Below are 19632 nucleotides of genomic sequence, written 5' to 3' on the forward strand. Positions count from 1 at the left end.
AAATGTCCAAAAAAAAAACAAAAAAGTAAATATATTAAAGAAATGATACACACTTAATGTTTCCTGTAATGCTACAAAGACAAATATCCACAAAACCGTTTAAGTATTATTTATTTCTATATTTGAAGTTTTACTCAACTCAACTCTAAATACCTACAGTAGTATAACTTGCACTGCCAGTCCAATTTACACGTTACACGTTTTTAAATATATTCATATTATGTATTTAATTATTTTACTGGGGGTATTCACATCAAGTGCCTTGCTTGAAACAATCTCTTACAAATTTAAAAAGGAAAAGAATTAAAACAGCAGAGTACATCTGACCACAAGGAATATAGACCACAAGGAATTTCTGAGATGAATTGTGGCAGGAGCACTTGGCCTTCCCCCATACCCTGTTACACACAATGCCTATAGAACCTGCTTTATCGTGTTGTGTGAAAGTTATTGAATGTTATGGAAATGCTATTAGCATTAGAAGATCACATTACCTTGTTTTTCGCTGTAGTTATTGTTCTTCCTTGATGTGGGAAAGCTGACATTATTCCTCTTTATGCAAAAACAAATCATATTGTTGGGATGTTCTATAAGCCCCAAAATGGGCAACGCTGCCATGTGTTATCAGCAATTCACAGATTTAGGCATGCCAGTGTTTTGCTACAGGGAGTCTTCTGATTGGTTCAAATGAGTGGAAGTTTCACCTCCACAACAATTAACAGTCACCAAATGCCATACGTTTGCACCTCTCCAATGTAAACAGACATGTTCTAAGTTGTCACTATTAAAACATGTCACTTTGTTCAAGCTGGCCTTAAGATAACATTGTTTGATACAGGCCAGGTTAGCCAAATGTCATGGTTTTTTATTATTAAAACTAATTTTGTTTTCTTTTTAAGAAGTGTCACATCTTCCTTTTTAGCTACTCTGAGCATATGGGAGTGAAATTGCACAAAGCCAGACAACTGGTGTGCCATCTTGCCACCACACTTCAGATGTTGATTGCGCTTTGAAACTAGAACAGACTGCTTGAGGCTGAGTAGTGGACCATTTAGAAAGGAATGTTTTGATGTGTCATTTATTGTGATTATGATTATTGTCCCGATGATGATGATGATGATAGCAGTGATGAAGGTGATGAAATTATAAAGCTGGATTTTTACTGCAGTCCTCTATTTGAAAGTCCAGCTCTCAAACCTGTGCCTTTACCACACATTTCCGCCATTCATAGTTTATGTGTGTTTGAGAGGCATCCACACAGGTTCTTTTGACAGGCTGTACTTTATGTGTACTCCACTCTTTCTGTCACTCATAAAAAGTCTGCTCAAGCTCACACTTCCAGATGAATGATCTGTGGGTGCCACCTGAGAGCTTGTGTGCCCCCTGTGTTTCTCCTCGGTTTTGACCCAGATACGGCAGGTCCTGAACTGTTCTTCCACACTTCACTCTCACGTTGGCACGTGGGCAGGTTCTCTTCACCCTGCGCAACACCATCTCGCTCCCCGTCAACTAGCTCCGCCCCCTCCACCCACACGGAAACACTTTCCGTTTGCCTGCTACTGAGGACAGGAAATCGTCTTCCTCCTTCGTTCCTCTGTCATCATCGAGGATGACAGGCTGCATTTGTGGGTGTCTTCAGGCAAATGCAAATGAGATCCCAATGTGTGGCAGCGGGTCCTGGAGGATGACAGAAAAAAGAAGAGAAAAAAAGAAAGTCACAGCTTAGGAGAGAAAGAATAGCACCTATCCATCAAAAAATAGATGTGCCCAATGAAATAGATCGTAGTTCCATTCCACACATTTATGAAAATAGACAATGCTAAAAACACTGGGTCTACACAATGTCCTCTGACAAACTTGATTATATACAGTGATGAGTTCAGTATCTGTAAACTAGCATGCATATTCCTAGCCCAACTATTTGAGGCTATCTTTGAGCTATTTGAGCTATATATCTCGGACTATCTCGGAGTGGCATAGTGCTGAGACTTGAACAGTAACTGGGCTTTTGACCTGAAGTTTGCAGGTTCAAATCCTGACAAAGTAACTGTTGATGCACACTTAAGCAAGGAAGCTAGCTAGAATTGCTTCATTACCCAGTCGTATGAATAGATAATATAAATGTAAATCATGTCTCCCTCTGCAAGGGTAAAGAAAAATGCAATCCTCTGACTTGTAAATACATGAAAATTTATTCTTCAAAATACATATCCATGTTTGTGAATAAATGGCCCACAGCAAGACATTCATAATTCATACATGTTATCTACCACTGATGATGTCAGAGATAACCTCACAATAACATGTCCCATTGTTTTATTGATATGTTCTAACTGATGACAAAATAATATGCCCATGACATTTTAACTGCTACATACATACTGCATATTTATAAACAAAGCTGTAATGTATTGAAAGTTAATCTTCTCCATTTTCTGTGTTTTCAGGCCTGCCAGTCAAGAAGAATTAAATGGCATGAAAAATACCTAAAGTGTGGCATAGAATCACAATCCATCCCAGTAATGGATTATGTTAAGACTCAGATGTGTTTAACTTTGATGAAGAATCGCGTTCCATCCATCAGAGCCTTTCAAATTGTCAGACTAATGCATTGCATGGTTGGCATTACGCATCATAAAGGAAGACCCGCAGACCTATTACACTTCCCAGCATGTTCCTTTGGCGTTTAATTCCCTTGATCCCCACTGCTAGGCTGCTGGTCTCTTTCTCAGCAATGGGATCGATCCAGAACCAGACGACCAAGTTCTATCCTCTTGCAATGCAGGGCCTTCACCTTGTGGTAATGATAAGTTCATGATTATCACATCAGTAATATTTCAATGACATCATATCAAAGTTTCTCTGTAGGAGAAATGTCTTCATCAGGACAGAGGGCTATAGACCAGGCATTAAAACACACTTTGAGAATCAATGGCTTTTGATTGATGACCTGCTGCACTTTCATTACAGTCATGTATTTTCAGTCATCAGACCAGTTTCTGCAGTCTCTTTCAGGAGTGTTGAGTTAATGCTTTTAAAAAAACATGTCTTTTATGTGCCAGTGTAAGCCATTGATTTCATGCAAAATTTCCACAACAATTCTTACTGCTAGCTTTTATTGTTTTCATTTCATTCTTTGTCTACATTACAGCATTTGGTAGCTGTTCTCCCTGAGAATAAAACACACAACCTTTATGTTCAGCTTATTTGTATTTGTATAATTTTCTTTTCATAATAGCTACCATATACACTCCCATGTAAATGAAGTTATTACTGGGGCATATTTACTTGTTTATGACAGGTCCTCATCTTTTGTGTTTCTCTCTGACAGTTTGATTTCTATGCTAATTCTAATTGATTAATTGATGGGGCTCTGTAATAGGCAGCCAAAGTAATTTATTTTCCTAATGTGACCTCTTCAGATACATTCGACTGTTTTTCAGATGCTCACCAAATCATTAGCTCAGTTAGACTCAGGAACTGAGTCAGTTACATAACACTGTTAAAAAGAGAATTTAACTTAAAAGTTAATGAACTGTGAATAGGCTTTCTTCAACATTCGGAAATGACTAATTGTCTTTGACCAACAAGACAAGATGCAATCAGTCTCTTTAACCACCAAGTAATTCTGGGGTCCACATTATTACAAGGAATCAAGTTCTGTGAAATCTGAGGGCACTAGCACTGTCATTAACGTCAGCATACAATGAATTGCAATTGTTATTTCTTTGCAAACATCGTTTTGAAAGTTCGGAAATCACCAATCACCTGTTTTTGTGGAGATAAAAACTACCAATTGCATTGCATTTATTCCTCAGTGGAATATACAACACAATGTCAAAGGACAAATGCTGATTGAATTCTGAAGTATCAATCTGGCTGCTTAACAGAGCAAGTTTACTTTATCTAATATACTAACAACGCTCTTAATTGCAGATGAGTTGGCTTTGAAAGCTACCCTCGCAAATAGCTTTTTAAAAATGTAGCTTGGAGACAGCGTCACTAAGGGATGGTATTGATGGGTCTTGGAAGTCACATGCAGACGAACGTGATGCAGATTGACCTCCTGCTAATTTATCATAGATAAAGGGCAGATCAATGCTTCTGATGGCTGTGTAAATAATGAGCTCCTGTGAAATTTCACTGTGATTTATGACAGCAAGGTAAGACTTCAGGGCTGGATCCACTGACCTGATGGGATTTGAGCCTGTGATAAGGGGTTTCCTGTGTGTGATGTAAAAAAAGGAGCTTTTAACTCGTTTTATGTTTCTATAGACAAGCAACAGATGGACAAGACCAGGTAATATGGCATTTTAGTTTGAGATTAACCTGAGAATTGGCTGTTCGAACACTTTCAAATATTTATCAAAATGAGAGGCTTGAAGAGGACATAGTCCCATAACTATCATAATTATTATTTTGACAATAAGGACACATTGATTCCACTGCCTTCCATAGATAATGCTGTAATTGCTTGCAAATGAACAATGTCACACAGGAGGTACATAGGTAACCCTATAAGTATATCTAACTGTCTGTCTGTCTGTTTGTCTATCTATCTATCTATCTATCTATCTATCTATCTATATATATATGTATATTCAATATGCATTTCATGCTGTGTAAACTTGTGTAGTCAGGGGAACCATTAACCTTGACAGAGTATTTCACTGCAGAAATAAGTATGGCTAGTATGTGTGCCAGGAGGACTGAAATGTAAACATTGAGCACAGTTTTAGCCAACGGGACTATGAAGACATACACCATTTTGTATTTGACAGACGCACAGACCCAGAGAGACATGCAAGCCAATTTTTTTTACAGTAAATGGGAATTACGTGCATTCAGTTATCTTGGCATGCCAGAGCAGATGACGGGAAACCATATCTAGTTTAGAATTTAAACCTCAACCAGGACTTATGTCTGAAGAAAGAAAATAATTCCACAATTTACCATATTTTCCTGAGACCTGGCAGGAAAAAAATGTATGTATTTTAATTTTTTTGACATAATACAAGTGTCAATGTGAAAATGTTCTCAAAAATATTATTTATTGTTCTTGAGATTAAAACCAGAGACTCATGTCCCCTACAGGAGACAAAATTGAATTGTCAGATGTTAGGAGGACATGTCAATGTCTCCTTGTTGTAGATGAAAAACCAGCACACAGAAGTCATCATAAGCTCCAAGAGCAGACATTACATTCCGTCACCAACTGGAGGACTCTCTGATTTGAAACTTAGTAATTAGTGCTATGAATAAATCATTTCTTTTGACTTTTCATCAACCCACAACACTACTTACAGAGTGCATAGATATTATGCTTGATAAATAGAGAGATACTTACAGTGCCCAGCTACTGAATATGTCAGTTATGTAACTGAAGTACCATTGTGCTTTTGTTTGCAGTGAACTCTAAAAATATCTAATATATTTTTGGTAAATGGTAAATCATACAAATTACTGAAATGCATATGCATCTGAAGCGACAATTAGAGAGAAAAAGAGAGCGAGCCAGTGAGTGAGGGGGAGACGGAAAGAAAAAGCACAAGCGTACAAGAGAAAATGAGACTGACAAAAAGAAAATGAAACAGAGCAACACAGACAGAAAGGGGCAAATGAGAGAGCGGAGGAAGGAGAGGGGTGAAGCAAGCCTGACAATTTCAGATGTGACTACTGCTGGTGTTTTCTCTGTATTCCATCACAGGGTAGTCCTGTCATGGCCTGCATGGCCATGGATCAGGTCATGGATCATTGGGGAGATACAGAGGCCAGGCTTTCTCCCACAAAGTTCCTGCCTCAACAGAACAAGAAAAAACATCTCTGGGTGAACTGAGTTCATGAGAACTCAACAACAGAAGCTGTAAAAATCTTTCAGGTGCATAGGCATAACTGTATAGACAAATCACTGGATAGACCAATTCTGTCTACCATGGTAGAACAACAATGAAAACATGGAATAGCCTACTTCTATATACAATATTGCACAACTTAAATATAAATGATTTATAACCAAAAGAAATTGTTGAATCCATATGTTTTTACATACTGACTGAATAAATGCAAATAAAGAAATTATGATTTATGAACTAGTTGTCAATAAAGAAAAATACAGCTATTGCAAAAATGTAAAATATGAGACTGACAGTTATCAGAGAAGAATAAATAAAAATATGATCAGATGATGATATGATATATAATAACTTACATAATCTGTGACAAATTTGTGAATGACATGTCACTAGGACAAAGGCAGCTATTAGATTGAAGCATTACTATTTGATTAGCCTGGTAAACCAATTTGCTAACTGCCATAAAATATTTTTTTGTGAAGAAGTGGGAGGATATTTTATGAAATGAAAGAAAAACTACTGTTCCATCTTACATTTAACTTCAGTCCCTGAAATAGCATCCAGCAAGAGAGTGCCTCAAATCTGTTTATGTTCCCTATAAATCCCTCCCTCTGGTGTTCTTTAAGCTGACTGCTCAGGTTGTGTCTGAACATTTTTTAATGTTGTGATCAGCTTGTGGGTTCCAAAAATATGCACCAAGCTATCACTAACAAGTGATGTGCATATGGCTCAACCAATGAATTACATTCAGGAGCAAGACCCATAAAACATCTTTCAAATCCTTCAGTCCTCCAAGCACGTTGCCCATGATCAAACAGGTCACTTTGCTGAAACTGGCTCCATATTGACTTTGAAGACTTAACATTTTATTCAACTTCACTCAGCAAATTTGCATAAGAGGTTTTTCATTGTGACAACAGATATAACAGTCAGCTCATTTGCAACCATTGAGTTCATGCAGTATGTGGTTAGCATTCTGATATGTATGTTGTGCATTTCCCAACTGGGTGCAGTGCATTGGTGATGACAGAGGGCAGGTTCCCATTTACATTACATATATTATAATCACTTAGCAGATGCTCTTATGCCGAGCAATGTACAGGAATGGAGAATCCCCCTTCACTTTCACTGTAATGGACTTTTAAATTGTGAAAGGCACTGTGTAGTACATGCAAAATGAGTCAGTCGGCAGGCAACGTCACTTGTTTAGTTTGTTGGTTTACCACGTATGGTCAGTACAGCCTCCGCTCACCATGAAACACAGTCTATGAGCACCTGGAATTCAGCTAGAGGAATACAGAACTATTCCACTAGGAAGTTAACTAGTTTGCATTCAGCTGATGAAAGTGAAAAACATTGTCTTAGATATCCTTCCAGAATATCCCACAAATTTTCAGTTGTGCCTGATCTTTTACTGGGAAGGCCATGAGCTATTGATGACAACAGTATCACTTCTCAAAGCATTGGCCACCTCTTCATGCACTGTGGATTTGAGCATTGTCACCCTCAAAGCCTTCCTCGCCACAGGAAAGAAATGGATTAACGGGGAACGAAACCCTAAGTTTTATTGTAAATTAGTCTGAATACTGATAATATGGTAACAATTTCAACATTTACTACACAATCTTCAAGATAACCATCTTCCATCCCCGAGAATTCTGTCAGAGTGATGTATTTTGTACTGCTGAGTCAGGCCCAACCTCTCTCAAGAGCTAATAATTCCTATAAAACAGTACATTTCTTACTGCACAGATTGGGCAGGGAATTCATTTATTTTGTCGCCAAGCACAACTGAAATCACAACATGGAAATCAAAAATAGCATTAAACATACATATGTTTAGAAGAATCAGGTAATATATACAAACAAACTGGTGGCATACCGTTTTGGTAAAGGCTGCTTTGGAGTTACTTGCAGTCTACTGAAGTATATATAGAGCAATCTGGAAGTATTTGGAGAGTGACACATATTTTGTTGTTTTGGCTATGTACTGCAGCACATTGTATTTGAAATATGACAACTTTATTTAGGATTATGTTCATTGGTCTAATTACTTTTGGTCCCCTGAAATGGGGAAGTAATAGGGAAGTATGCATAAAAGGCCTACAGAGTTCATACAATACCATCAAATTAAAGCTGATAGTCTGCTTGACTGTGTGTGCGCATGCGTGTGTGTGTGTGTGTGCGTGCGCGTGTGTACTTTTGCATTTGACTGCATGTGCGTGTGTGTGCACGCGCACGTGTGCATGTGTTTGGATTCTATCACACTAATTGTGTTAGAATCCAAACAGCTTCATCATATGAATAATCTTGTTTTTCTGTTTTATTACCCTTTAAACCATGTTATATTATGCTTTATACATGTTTTTGCTGCTCTTACACTATGGTTGTGTAAGCATCTTAAGTGGGATGTAAGTCAATTTCATTACCCTCAAACTATTAAATCTTGTTCCTGCAGTGTAACTTTTCAATAAAGGTCCATGGACTCCTTTTTTATGCAAAGTGCATCCAATAAAATATATTTTATGAATCTTCCTTTCTCTGAATGCAAACCCCCCCAGGCTACTTGATGTTTTGTAAAGAACGTTTGAGTTTTACAAAAAGAGATCATCGTGGTGAAGAACACTAAAACATTTTTCAATGAGTGTGAGCACTAAACATTCACACAGCGTTGAGCATTTGATTATATTATCATGCTGAATATTTCTGTGAACAGAATATCTTCATGTCACTTCATGAATAGTTAGAATTATCTGTTCTAAATGAATGTTTTTGAATTTTATTCTATTGAAAGGAAATCCATCCTTGGAGATGTGAATATTTACCAATTGAAGTAATCGAATAGCATACTTATTTGTGATCACGCAGAAATACCATTGGAATGGCCATATTTGTATTTCCTTTTTATAAAAGAAGAGGTGGTGCTGTTCATTTGTTACATACAGTATATACCTCATGTGGTGAGGAAGTGGGTTCAGAAGTGTCCTTATCTGTTACCAAATCCTATGGGTAAAGGTTGTTGTGATACTGTTTCATTTGATTTATGTCCCGTGAATGATTGTTCACTGCTGTCTCATTGGGTTGTTAGGCTCTTCTGATTTTCTAAGTGAAGCATGACTGATAACGGTTGGTTTAAGCTCTTAGACCTTTATCTCTGGCCCAAGAAATTGTGTGAAACTCTCAGCTGGAATGCACTTTCAAAGAGAAATATATAGGCCATGTATGCTACCAGTTTACCAATGCGATATATACAGCTTAAGATGGAGTCCAATTTTTTTGGCCGAAAATCAAAGCAGCAGTGCTAAATCTCAGGAAAAGACTATGTACTTTAAACCTTGTAAACTTTAAGTTGTCATTTCTGGAGATACTTGTAGCCAAGGCAGAATTAACCACAGATTATATCTATTGGATTTTTCTTTATTGTTGTCAAATGCAGTAAAGAAGTTTGTACAGTAAAATGAGCAGGTAATGAGCTGTTGTTGAGTGTATCCTTTGATGGTCCAGAGAGCCTCTACGGCTCTGGGTGTTTGTGAACTCAGGTTCTCTCTGCCCCCCAGTTACAGTAAGACTGAATGTGCTCATTTAGTCACTAGAGAGAGTATTCAGTCCAGTTAGAAACTAATTGCATCACATCTGTAGACCCTTCAGATACACCACTGGTGTTGGTACTTCGCAATTGCTTTTAATCAGGACTACAATTATCGCACTTTGTCAGCTGCTGGGTCTTCAACAGGCAATATTGTTGCGCAGGTGTATAAAGCCCTTGCAATTGAACTGCTCAGTCACCATTAGCTTGTTTTTTTATTTTTGAGCAATTGGATTGTGGAGCTGTAACACAGTATATGTTTGGGAACATTTTATGCAGAATATATTTCCATTGGTGACACATGTTCTTGGGTTCTTCTTTGGGGTAAGTCACCCAGATCACTGTTTCACTTTGTGAGTATGCATATGTGCGTGTGTGTGCGCGCGCGCATGTCTGCGTTCCTGCATATGCCTTGAGCCTGGGTCCTTCCGAGGTTTCTTCCCATCTGCCAGAGGGAGTTTTTCCTTGCCGCTGTTGCTTTAGGCTTGCTCCTGTGGGGGTCTAGGCCAGGGTTGTCTGTGAAGCATATTGTGACAATTCCTGTGAAATATGCTATATAAATAAAATTTGATTGATTGATTGATGCCTGTGTGTGATTTTTTTTAAAATTCATTGTGCTTTGTAGTTCAGGATGTCAAGGTCACATTTTCAACCAACCCCCCCTCCTGCCCAAGGCATACACAAAAATAGTGGACAAATGACGACTCTTAGGAACAGGTGACAGTAGGACAAAAGAGTAGTATTTAGTGCCATTTAAGTTGTGCCAGAAGTGACTTACGCCTTTTATCGCACTGAAGAACATCAAATTAATTTTGTCAGAAACTTCCCTCTCAGCTCCTTCATTTATCGTTCCATTTCTGCTCAAATCCCTGATAAAAAAATATCCATTTCTGCAGCGGACACATTATAGTTTAATCCAATCCCTAGTGCTCCTCAAGATAAATGATGTGTCTCTAGGTCCTTATCAGGATGATCTCATGGTGTAACCTGTGAATCCTCATTTCCCCTCTCCAGATGCCCTCAGTTTAAACAGGAAAAAAGAGAAAGGCAGAATTCTCCTTGTTCGTTTCCAACACCTCTGACGGCAAAAGACTTGTCATCAGCATCTGTTTGTTAGAGAACGTTTGTCACCGAAAGTTAGGACGTTTCGTTTTCCAGAGAAAATGGCCAGTCATCCTGAGTGTAATAGGACACATCATACAACATTAGATGTCTTCAGTGCCTGAGAGAGATGTGTGCTAAGTGCCCCATTACTTCATGCTTGCTTTAAAACGATGGGAAACTGTAATCCTTGGTGTTTTGTTTGATTGCTGCATAATGGATTTGGTTGTCCGAGAGCCTTTGTTTTTCCAAACGGATAAATCAAATTTAAACCCTTTTAGCCCCAAAGTTTTCTTGCCTTGACAACATAATTGCCCCATTAACAATGCAATTTGAGCCTTTTCTCTATTATTTAAAAGTAAACCAAGAATTCAAGGAAACACAGCACGCACCACCTCTGCTAGGTGGTCCTTGCCAACTATTTTCTCAAAGCATTAGAAAAAGACAATGTTTTTTTAAACATTTATTTTTGAAAAAATATGGTGTAGTGCAATCTCATGAATTCTTTTGCACACACTTTATTACACCTATTTCATATACAACATTGCAATCAGTATGCAATCAGTTTTACAACATTTATGCAAAACTGAACGCATACATCACATCATTATAGGCTTTTTGTGGCGAGTGATAATCTGAATGATTAATTATTACCGAATGACAGTATTGTGCTCTGGCTGAGTGGATGACAGAGACTACACACATGCCAGCCACTGTGCCATCGAATGAATGGGTCATGATATGGGTATCCTCATGACCAGACATTGGGGTGTTCTCAGCCACCGAGAGAAGTTTAACAGTGAACGATAGCTTTCTCAGCTGTCACTCATAAGGTGGGTTCTGAGAAACAGCCCAGAATGTGTCACAGTGCTGCCAAAGTGTTCTGGTTGTGTCCAGCATGCTGGGAGCCCCTATTTGTGTTATTCTTCAGTGAGAGCCTTTCTGTCTGTTTATTTTTGCCCATACATTTTACTTCTCATCAATGGAGCAGTGGATCAGCATTTCTTCAAAGTAATTCAGCTGGAAGCTGGATCTTATATCCAGCTCATTGGAAACAATTGTGATTTTACGTGTTTGATTGTTAGCTTTCATATCGTCGGGACAGTGTTATAACATGAACAGCCTCGGTTGGTAATTGTAGCGTTGCTCTGATGTCAGTTATCGGTTTAGTTGTTCAAACCAGTGAGAGGCTTCCTGACAGCATCGTTCACAAAAGTCTGTAGGCTGACTTGGGGCTATCTCAATCACATTTAACTCTGAAACATTCAATCTCAGAAGAGGTTACATACATGAGCAGCCCATTTAACTGTCAGCATGCTATTGATTTAGCAGGAATGGTAGCTGCCGGTTGTGTTACAGTGACAAGATTATCTCTCTTGTCCATAGCCCGTTATTTACTAAGTCACAATGAGTTATGACATTCAAATTCAGATTTTTTTTCTACTGTAAGCCACATACGAAATCATAAGTACTTATGCTTATGTAAGAAATATTACAACTTCACAATTTCCTCATAAAGAATTTACAAAGTCATAAAAGCCACGGAGCCATTAACCTAGTCCATTTTCAAAATGCGAAGTGCTAAGTAGAGAAACAACAGGGCACTGTTTTTAAAGAATTCACTATGACCAGGTGAATGTTAAACTGAATATTTTCTTGTCTAAATGTGACAAATTCATTCTTCTTATTTTAAAAATGTCTACCCTTAGCCATTTCAATCAAGCTTGTTTACACTGAAAAACCTTTGGACCATGCAGTGAGTGCCTGAAATCATGCAAGTGTTTCACGTTTCACATCCATTAGTCTTTTCTATGCCAGCTTGTGGCTCTTGGTTTGGTTTCCTTCATTTAGATTACTTAAGGCACTCCAAAGTCTGATCTTCAATGACAAGCCCAGGACCTCTATACCGTATGTGCACAAGCGTGTTTATGGGTGCATTTGTGCAAGTATGTACAGGTGTGCATGTGTGTGTATGAACACATTTGCATGTGTGTGTGTGTGTGTGTGTGTGTGTGTGCACATCACATGGAGACTCTTTTAAATAACTTTTTCCATTTGCAACTGCACATACCCAGCATCCTACAGAATTACAGAAAGGGCTGAACAAAGAATGGCTGAGAAGATAAAAAGGAGAGCTGGCATCTGTTTTATAGGGCACAGAACCGTGTGCTGTTGCATGTTCTGCAATGAGCAATGATACCTAAAGGAAGTGGAGAGCAGGGGCGTAGCCAGTGGGTGGCCAGGATTTATCCCAGACCCACCCAGTAAAGTCCAGTGTTATTTAAAAAATATATCATAAAACCTTCCAGTAAAACAGCCTGAGCACATTTTAGCAAATAAACATTTTTAATAATTGCCGTGTCAAAAATATTTATGTCGCTGCTCGCCAGCTATCGAAATAACACAGTCGCTATCTTCCAACAGGCTCCAAACTGGAGAGTAAGACGTCTTTTAACCTCTCAGTAAATCCAAGACAGCAGAATTTTTTTAATTTTATTATTTTTTGAAAGTCATGCTTCATCCAGGTAATAAAAAAGTAAGGTTCACTCATGAAGGAACATAAAGGTTTGGTACTGAGACAAAATCAGTTTTACCCAGTGCTCCTGCACTAGATCCCCGCCCCTTTTAACTCCACCCTTTCTTACCACTGGCTATTGTATTTGTACAAATCTCCTCAGGAACAGGAGCTATATTTTCCCTCAATGTCCACCATCCACCAGCGTTCTAAGCAGTAGAAATGCATAAACAAACACAGTATTGTTTTGTAGTTTGTAATAGTGGTACCAATGAAAGAGAATTGCTTCCAGGGGTGCTTACGGTATTTCAATTGACAGATCTAAGATATTCACTTGTGATTTCATGAACTGTGTGATGTATGTGAAAAGCACCCATACATACATGGTCTGAAAGGATATGCATCTGCCTTTTCCCAGTCTTTTCGGTACAGTGTTAATGGTGCCTTGCCCACTGCTATCTTTTCTTCTTGTTAACAGCACATAGCAAGATAGATATATAGATACACATCCTTTTAGACCAGCTGATTGCAGTTGATGTTACACTGTAGCCAGGAGAACTGGTTTCTTTCTGGTTGCATTGAGTTCTTCCTGTAGTTGTGGTGCAGTTTTATGATAGTTTCTCTTGCTAGACAACACAAGATATTTGTCTCATGACTCTTGATCTTTCTGGTCTTCTCCTGTTAACATTACCGTCCATCAGTTGGAACCTTCTGAATGTGTACTGAACACTGCACCTGGAAATCTCGAGCTTCTTTCCAATTTCTCACAGCAAATAACCTTCTTGCCACAATGTTTACTTGGCCCTGCACATGTGACCTAACTCCTTCTTCTTTGCCATATTTCTTGCAAGTACCAAATATATATATTTTAAAACAAATTAGCCTCTCTGACCCCCTGAACTCATAGTTATCTACATTATGGGCTAGAGCTCTTTAATTCAGTTACTAGAATTAGGAATTTAAAACATACTATTTTTCTGAAGATCTTGCAAAATTTTGATATGGTAGTTTTGTACTACATTTTTGATTTTTTTAAACATGTGAAACTCATTTTCAATTGGCTTTCTGGTGCCCAGATTTAAAAAAATAACATTTTAAAAAAGAAAAACTTTGACTCATAAGTTATTACACTTTATAATAAGTGTCTGCCATACAGATCTCAGTATTCCATACAGCCATACTGACATGCACAAAAAATTTGGCATGGTTCAATTTGTCTGTCATATAGCCACATTGCTCAACTTTGACATCAATAAGGTAAGATTGCCATTACTTTTTGATTGCCATTGTCATAAAAACCTTTTTTAGCTCCCAGCTGTTCAGCACTAAACTCCAGTATCAATCTTTGTGTCAGCTAGCTTTGATAAGCCATTTGTTGCCATGGTGCTACATCCACTGTCAAATGCACAATACACCAACTAAATTGACCTATGCAGTGAGAAACACACAGCTAGCCTTTATGTGTGATTATTATATACTGTATTTACTGTGAAGTTGAAAGAGAAAAAAGCTTTCTTTCATGACTTCAGCCCTTAATGTACCTTAAGGAAGTCATTCAAGTCTGATTGAGCAGTTGAAAGAGGCATGCAGAGCTGTGGATTGTCTTTAATTGCTTACAGCTTTTATTCGAATTAATACCTCTACTTCCAGGACGCAGCAGGAGTCCATGCATAATGGAGATCACCTCTATCTCCTGCAGTTCCCCAACTGTTGAATTTAATCATGCTCAATAATAAAGCACAGTGCAGATGTTAGGCAGGCCCAGATCTAATCATTTTGCCGCCCTAGGCGAGGTGAAGTAATGCTGCCCCGAAACTACGATAAAACAAAAAAATTATCTACACTAATAATCATTGCTATCATCAGCTACATTTGTGTAGCTACAAATACCATCGGTGGCTCCAGGAAGGAAATTGGGGTGCTGTCCACTGGAGGGCAGCACCGACCCTACTTTCAGGTATGACCGCAGCTGTGAGACATCGTAATCACTACAGCTGCAGTCCATTACCTAATTATTGGGCCTAATAAAAAGGGCCTGGTTGTCAGGCCTGGGAGACGTTGCTCTCTAGCACCAGTGCGGTTAGATCCAGTATGGGTGGTTGACCCCCCTGTTTCAATATAAGTCAATGGTAACAATACAGCCAAAATACGAAGTCAATAATTTTCTCCCACAAGAAAATGTAGTTGTAGTAGGTGTTTTTTCTCTGTCTAATATCTCCCTGTGTGCCGATTGGTTAAGTTGATGTGTTATTTGAACAAGACTGTAATATTTTGTGGAGTCATTGTATCTCACCCACTTAGCAGACGACTGGACTTCAAAATGCTTTTCACACCAATGGAGAGTCATTGGGTGACGTCACAGTGACTTTGTCCAGATTTGTTCTACAGTCTATGGTCTGGACTGATGTAATTTGAAACAATTGGATTTCCCATAAAAAATCATATCTCTTTATGAGAAAACAATTATACAATCTCTTTCTCCAAACTATGTGTTTGCTCCAAACTAAAAATATTATACTAGATAATAGAACTCCATAACTGTGGCGAGTTGAAGGTTGTAATCACTGGTTTGGGGTTTTAGCCTCCTGTTTTATTGCCCTGTAGTGCAACTGAGAGGCTGATAAGGATATGAACAAATGTTTTTGCTAGCACGGACCCTTTTTAACAACTCTGCATTGGAATTTGGGGGTTTTCTTAAAGGTCTAATTTATCATTTCAAAGAAATATGAATACCATTTAAAAAATAGAACGTTGATGTCCCACCACTATGGGGCAACTGTGGATTGGGATAAGAAAATTCAAGACTTTTGGGATTTCCAAAAAATTAAATTTAATAAGATGCACACACATAGTAGGCTAGTGCCAATTTACTGCCCCACACCTTTTGCCAGCCTAGGCTTTCACCTAGAGTTGCTTATTGGATGGTCCAGCAATGATGTCAGAGGATGTCATGGTTTTGTAAGTGAAGCACTTCTCACATGGTTAGTTAACCAGACTAGGAGATGTTCCAAAAGCTGAGGGTGGATGGGGAGCAAGCAATGTCATTTGAGAAGGTGATAAAAGTTCTGGAATGTGTCAAATTTGTCAATTTTGGTTCCAGTCCTCAGTGTCTCAATTCCCTGTGAACGGCTGTATGACTCATGCCCTCACATAATTCCCCTCCACCCCCACCCCTCCCCTCACTCCCCCCTGCTGCCAGTTGCTGTCTTTACATCAAAGGCTTTGTCATCACATGAACTTGCCATTAGTGTCTCAATATGACTCAATACGAAGTGAGTCTTCATTGCTCTTAGTCACAGGAGTCGAAGGGTCTTTAACCTGTGATTTATGTGTGTCATTAGTCATTCTAAATAGAATCTAAGTACAGTGGTTACTGCCCTCCAAGGTTGGGTCTTTTGTTTTTCTTCAGACCGCAAGCCAATTATGCAATTAACTGAACGTCCTGTGTGGTAAATGACTTTCCAGCTCTACTCCCTCAGTTTCTGGGCATGGCCTGGTCCTGGCTGCGTAGTGTGGAGCTGCCAAACGTTTCAGTTTTTAATCTACCCTTACATAATTGGCCAGCCCATCTGCCACACCCCTGACATCAGTTTAACAGATACTTATTGCATTACATTACATTACAATCACCAAGCAGACACTCTTATCCAGAGCAATGTAGAAAAGTGCAGAACATCAGTGTAACTCTCAGGAATACAAAAAGGCACAGAGGCCCATTAATCATTTTTACATCCCAGTGTTTTTTGTGTTTTGTTGTTGCCGTGTTTGTTTCTGTCTCCCCTATAGACGGAGATAATGACGTCACGGTGCTGTAGCGAAGAAACGGATCTGAAGATAGGCTGGAGAAGGCCTGAGAGAGGACGCACGCCATCGCTTGGCAACCAGACTAAAGGATGCCTGTTGCGAGGATGCCGGGACCATCGCAGAGCAACATTATTAGAAAGATGCTTGACTATATATTGATTATGTGATTGTTTTTATGTTAGTCTTGGTCTACACCTCAGAGTTGCCTACTGCCTACAGTCCAGATTGTCTGTTGTCTGCATTCAGCTCATCTTGACAATACCATCTTTGCTTACAAACTTTTTCTACAATGTGTTAAGTCGCTAATAGTAGCCTTCGTGTTACCTTTTAGTTATAGAAAGTTATTTTAGATAAGAGTGCAGATTGTAAGGATAGTTAGCGCTTACCCCAGTTTCTAACTCGAAAAATCTGTAAGGAATTGGAGGACGGACTTCTAGAAAAGAAGATCTTCAACTCTGGCGTGGGTCATATATACCTGCCGGTGAGATCCCAAAACCTGCGCTGAACCTGTATACATGCTTAGAACACCTTTAGGACACATAAATCGAATTTGCTGTATATTTGCTTTGCTGTATAATAAACACCTTCTTGCCTTTTATATATCACTTTGTGCTCAGCTGGGTCTTCGTTTGTGGTTATTGTTGAGTTAGCTTCATGTTACGTCCGATAGCCTATATTTACACAGCTATAACTATAACATTATTCAAAAGGAAATCCAAAGGAAGAGAAAAAGAAAGGTTATCTAAAGGTTGTCAGAGGAGCCATGGTGCAATCTAAAGAGGTGAGTTTTCAGTTTGTGTCAGAATATGGGCAGGGTTTCTGCGGTTCTGACTGCAGTGGGAAGCTCATTTAACCACCAGGGAGCCAAAACACTACCAAAGCACAACGCAGTCAGTAACACGAGTTTGACAGCATCAAAAGACATCATGAAAAGGAATTAGTTATTTACAGACTGTGATATTCCCAGAATTTACTTTTTTCTCATACTTTCAATGAAGTATTTTATTTTATTTTTTTCCCGTAAAAAGCTTTTACATTGATCTCTAGGAGGAATTCCTAATGAAATGTGAAGCGTGGAATAGGATATGTGCAACAGCACTGACAGGATGTGGGTCCCAGGACCGCAGGAAGTGTTTCTTCCCACTGCATTTCATTCTCCCTTCGCCATTTCTCTTCTTCTATCTGTTGTGATCACACTGCTTTCACTTACAGAGGGAGGCAGGTCTCTCCAAGGCATTTCAACATTTTTGGCAATAAAAATTGAATCTCCTATCTTTAAAAAGTGAATTCTTGGGCATATATTGCAATGATAAAAATGGCAAGTCAAGCTGTAGCCATGGTGAGCAGCCCTCTTCGGCTTTACGAGCAGCAAGCCAAATATGAATATGTACACATTAATGCAAACATGCTAACCTTGAGGGTAATTCCCACATTGACTTCAAGGTAGCGCTGAGCCATACATATTGCCATTGTTGCAGAGGGAAAACAAACTTAACATAAACTTACAGCAATATAAAACATTGCACGCATTATCAAAGTGAGACCTTGCTTTTCCTCATTCCCGAATTTAATTTTTTGAACTCTACAGTGCAGGACGGAAATATTAAATTTTCAGCTACAGAGGAATAGTGAAATTAGCTTTGTGTTCACATGGTATATAAAGTTGACATGGTACATTATGGGTTCCAGAGAGGCTGCGAATAGAGCAGCGTGTACTGAAGCCTCTGCATTGTTCTGAGGGCAGTCACTCTTTGATGATTCAATTGCTACTGGTTCTGTATTCTGAAAAGACCCTTCCACGTGGAGACAGGTCAATACAGACAGGTTACATCCTGGCTGTGGAAGGCTTTGCACCGGCACAGCAGTGAATCAATGCGCTCCACTGGAGTGGACACGTTGTTATGTTTAAGTACTCAATAAGCAGATTGTTTTCAATGAGGGTTGCTAACAGTGGAGAGAATGCATTCTGCACAGCTGGATTGATATGATGTAGTGGTCTGACTTTAATGCACCGCCGTTGGCCATTTTGTCGAGCCTCTGCCAAGTTTCTGATCACAGTGAAACAGAGATGCCTTCAAGCTCCTACCCGGATCATACTGAACAGATTCGCGGGCTGCTCTTCTTTATACGACTTTGAGTCTGTTATGCAAGCTTATGAGACTGAGGAAATAAGAATGATCTAAGCAAATGGGTATTAGAGCAAACGGGTTTGAAAGAAATTAAGACAAACCTCTGCAAAGGTTTCAGAAAATGTATATGAGAGCTTTAATGTAGTAGTTTCCCAACAGTGAAGGCTGCTAAACAAACAAATAAATAAATAAATAACGCATTGGAGAAATTAAAATGTGAAATTGTTTGCATTGCACGTATTCAACATGCTTTCATAATACATGCAAGTTTTAAAAGGTTTCCTTGCGGTTGTAATATCAAATGTTATTGTATTCTGTTTAAAGAGACAGCATGTTCATGATGTGGTGCATAAATATTATAAGTCACAGTTTCTGAAAACAATTTGTGGAGTTATGGATTTCAGCCAAAAGCTGGATAGTTGACAATAACCCAGCCAGTTGCCCTGCTAACTAATAGGCTTACTAACCCTGTATACCTCGTATTAAATAAAAATTCTCACGGAAGTCCTAATATACCATGGGAAGAATACGATTACTATTTATTTATTTATTTTATTTGGTGAAATACTGTGCTGCAAACGACAAAATCCAAATACAAAAGGATTATTATTTTTTTTTTTTTAAATACGCGTCATTAAAGTCCTC

At 38.7% G+C, this 19632-nt stretch overlaps 1 long non-coding RNA gene across 1 annotated transcript in view; it reads left to right on the top strand.

Annotated features, from left to right (window-relative positions):
* Positions 1-17456, top strand: part of LOC135261286 (uncharacterized) — a 222835-nt gene extending 205379 nt beyond the window's left edge. Inside the window, exon 3 of the long non-coding RNA XR_010331863.1 lies at positions 16841-17456. This is a non-coding gene — a long non-coding RNA (uncharacterized LOC135261286). The remainder of the gene's footprint in view (positions 1-16840) is intronic.
* Positions 17457-19632: the final 2176 nt, after the last annotated feature.

This window comes from Anguilla rostrata, chromosome 8, assembly GCF_018555375.3.
Source record: "Anguilla rostrata isolate EN2019 chromosome 8, ASM1855537v3, whole genome shotgun sequence".
In the NCBI taxonomy this organism is placed as follows: Eukaryota; Metazoa; Chordata; class Actinopteri; order Anguilliformes; family Anguillidae; genus Anguilla; species Anguilla rostrata.